The sequence below is a fragment of the Pteropus vampyrus genome, unplaced genomic scaffold (assembly GCF_000151845.1).
Source record: "Pteropus vampyrus isolate Shadow unplaced genomic scaffold, Pvam_2.0 Scaffold26, whole genome shotgun sequence".
In the NCBI taxonomy this organism is placed as follows: domain Eukaryota; kingdom Metazoa; phylum Chordata; class Mammalia; order Chiroptera; family Pteropodidae; genus Pteropus; species Pteropus vampyrus.
In genome coordinates this window covers 631,493-635,709 of record NW_011888807.1, presented here as the reverse complement: position 1 = coordinate 635,709, position 4,217 = coordinate 631,493, and the positions used below count along the sequence as shown (strand labels likewise).

The window sequence follows — 4,217 nt, the reverse complement described above, 5'->3', positions numbered from 1 at the left end:
ATCTTAACAGGGGAGAAGGAGAGGGACAAAGTTACTTATGGGAAATCAAATGACTTTTAGAAAAGATAAATGGGGCCTTAGAAGAATAGATGGAAGGTGTAGTTTTTCGACAATGTCTGCTTAGGTGATTTCTTATGTTGGTGTTAACTTCTCCTTCCTAGTGCTAGGAGTGAGTTCTCCCTGGTTGCAAAATTCCTGGGGAAGGGATTTATGACAGTTGAATTTTGAGGGAGGCTCTGCTTTTAGACAAGTAGAGTTTGAAAGAAAAAAAATAGTTAGTGTTATATTCTGGATCCCTTCAAAACTCAAATAGACAATGACATACATAAAGTGTAGAAGGAAGTAGAATAAACCAAAATGAGGGGAGATAGTGACTGAAGTTAAAAAATAAAAAAGTAATCTGAGCAAATTGTTCTCAAGTTTTTCTGAAGCACAGCTTCTGGCACAGAAACATCATTGTGGGTATCTGAGAAACAAAATATTCAATAAGCAGAGGTCATTTCTTAGTGGACTTATGATGTGGACCAATTTTTAACCTAATAGACCAGTTCTCTTTGAGCGAAGATTTGTCTTCCCTAGGAAGCAGACAAAATTATGCAACTAAAGGCAGCAAAGATAAATATGTACAAATTAATATATACATAATAAAAAAAACTGCCCATCAGTTGAAATTGATTTCTTAAGTCAAAACAGAAGACCATGATAGGAATTATAGTAAATGACATAATTCTAAAATTATTAAGGACAATAGTACAAACCTTAAGGCTGACACTCAAAATACTTAAAAATTTTATGGCATAGACATTAACCAGATAGAAGAGTATCAACTGTAGACCATTGATATAGCCGTGATAGTGTGTGCCAGCTAATGTCAGCATTGCAGCATCAGATCTTTCTATTTCCTTATTTTTCTATTATTTCCCTTGCACTGACTTTGAATTCTAATATTCAGAAATTGCGTGTTGCTGAAGCCTAATATTTCGGGTTTTTTTTTAAATTAACATTACATTGTATGCATTTTTATGTATAATCTACAATTAATTGTAATTAATACTAAGAAAATAAATAATACTTGGTTGTATAAACTCACCTTGCAAATGTGTAGACTAAAACAATTGAGTTTTGTCCATACGCTGTTTTCTCTAAAAACAGAATTTAGGAAAAAGAAAAAAAAAGTTTATTTTGCACATCATGTTGCATTTTAAATGAAGTATAAAATGTGGCAATGATTTGCATTATTCATTATGAATAATAATTAGATCACTTATAGTTTTAAAAATCTTTGTAATCCCATTAACTTCTGCAATAAATATAGAGCAATACAATTTGGCTTGTTAACAGAGTAGTCACAAAAATCAGCAACAAAAAGTGTAACATATGCACTGAATGCCTTCGAAGCTACTGTGAGAACACGAAGTAGAAATTATGAGCTAGCAGGCAATATGAGACAACAGAAGCTTCTCTGCATGCGGTCAATGATTTGTAAAAGACAATTACTAACTAGAGGAAACGAGAGGAAAATACAGGGCCCGGCCAGGTGTTATTTTACGACAGAGATTTACGCTGCTATTTGGTCAATGATGAGAACAATATCACCCATATCCTCAGGAAGCCATGAATGTTTCGAGGGAGCAGTGGGTGTACGTGGCTACTTGTCCTATGCAAAGATAGCCTCCATCAAGGAAGAATTGATTTATTCCTCTTGGCTTGAACCAGAAACAATGCCAATGAATCTGCTGTTGCATTGCATTATTTCTTTAAAGAGAGAACAAAAGCAGTTTCACAGTCCATTTTTGGTGCATTGGCAGGAATGCACATGCATCTTTTTAAATCAGTATGACAGGATCATTCAACAATCCCTCCAGTGCCCAGCAGTATGAGTACTTTTTCCCTTTCTGTACTTCCTAGAAACACACACACACACACACACACACACAAACATACAAATTGTGAATATCACTTTCACTGCCAAAAAATAATAGAGAAAACAAAACTTAGCTTTTTAAATATTTTACAGCTAGATTATATAGAAAATATATAGTCTATGGCCATACCACCTTGAACGTGCCCGATCTCATCTGATCTCGGAAGCTAAGTAGGGTCGGACCTGGTTAGTATTTGGATGGGAGATCACCTAGGAATATCAGGTGCTGTAGGCATTAAATACACACACACACACACACACACACACACACACACACACACACACACACATGTAGATAGAATCTTAGAGTTATATTCTACAAAATCTATGGAATCCAGGAGAATTTTATGAACCAATAGGTATCAAACTGTGGCTAGGGAAAGTAAGAGCATACCTTATGAAGTGGAGCAGATGTGGGGATGCTGAAAATGGGTTTAGAATTAGTAAAAAGGCACTCGATATTAGGAGCACTCTCAATAATCAGATAACAGCATATTTTTTGTTTTGCTTTTATTTCTCAATCCAAATACATTTTCAGTGAGACAGTTAAATAATGAAAATATTGAAAATTCAAGAAACTAACCCAAGATGGATTTTATTATTATAAAACATTACATAATTAAATTATAGTATAATGTCCATTTTCAATACCATATGTTCAAACTCTTAATGCCTTGCAATAATATTTCCTCATTTTCTGGTTTATTGTTATATTATTATTCATTATGTATTATACATTATTATTTTCTTACATTAATTAATTCTACTCTGATAAAACTGATAGTCATATACACAGAATATATTAATTGGACAGTAATCATATGATTACAGAAATGTTTTACTGAACAAATCCAAGGAATGGACAATAGTTTGATAAGCCTTGAAATAAGATTTAAACAAGTTTCGGATAAAAGATATATTTGTATAAAAGTTTCCTAATGTGTTTGCATAGCACTGTACTAGGCCCAATGGGAAGTTCAGATCATCATATGTGCCACAGTTACTGGGGTATAGACTGTAAGGACTAGACTTACTCTGGAATCTGCCCCTTACCTCTTTTGTAACTGCAAGTTGGTTCCAGGCTAATCTTGTTTCCTCATATTTAAAATCAGAATAATCATACCTACAAATTACAATTTATATTAGTTGATTTAATGAATGTGAAAGAGTCTGGGAATTGAAAAGTTAAGTGCAATGTATAATTATATATTCTGTAAAGAAGAATAGCAAGAGCTTAAGATAAGCACAGTCAATTCCTAGATGTCATGAAGAATAGACAAACATTTCAGGAGTTAAGACATCAAAATAAATTCTATTTGAAATGATCAAGAAACTTTAAGCTAGTCTAGGTTCTGTCTTAAGGGGAAAAAAAGGTAATTGCTGCTATTTATCTTATATTACGAATGGAAGTCCTTAAATGTGACTCTCTCTTCTATAATCCCCAAGGCTTTCTATGCACTGTTTCACAGTCCCAAAATGTGACTGAAATTTTCTTATCTGTTAATGCAATTTAGGGGCCCAACAGATCAGAAAAAGACATTTTCCCTTCTTGAGACATCAAAAAAGCAAATCTATAACACTTAAATGAATAATTTTCATAAAGCTTCTTGGTTTAAATTATTTATGAAATTAATGATCTTTCAGCTAGCTTTCTCTGCAGTTTTTTATCATGTAAATTCAAGGATGACAAAAGTACATAGAAAGACTAAAATTTAATGAATTCTTCATAAGTCACATGTATTATTTCATGGTCATAGCTTATAAATATATTCATGTTTAGGTTTAACTTTTTAAGATGTATTAACATTTTTAATTATATTTTTGAAACAATCTCCAAAATAGAACGTGACCTAGACTAAGATTAATTAGGCTCTTTAAAATAAAATCATATTCCTTTAAAAATTATTTTTAAAATTAGGGACAGTACAATAATTTGTTATTGTAATTTAAAAATATGTATCTTCCAATGTCATTTATTTGGCCCTCTTTATTCTTACCTACCTCCCCTTCTCCCCACTTTCCATCTGGTAACCACTAAACTGTTGTCTACAGAAGAAAATTTAACTTCGGATGGTGAACACAAAATGTAATATACATATGATGTATTACTGAATTGTACATTTGAAGCCTACATAATTTTATCAACCTTTGTCACCCCATAAATTTAATTTTTTAAAAATCCATAACTATTAGACAATTAGGTTATTTCTGTTTTGCTCTTGTTACATGTTGTTTTACTAGGCTGGCATGATAAACCGCTCTTGAGAGTTTAATGCTATTCCAAATAACATAT

The 4,217-nt window shown here is 32.3% G+C and overlaps 1 protein-coding gene and 1 pseudogene across 1 annotated transcript in view; both read left to right on the top strand.

Annotated features, from left to right (window-relative positions):
• The window catches only part of EPHA6 (EPH receptor A6), an 841,299-nt gene that overhangs the window by 491,087 nt on the left and 345,995 nt on the right, over nucleotides 1-4,217 (top strand).
• LOC111737387 lies at nucleotides 2,041-2,159 on the top strand (annotated as a pseudogene).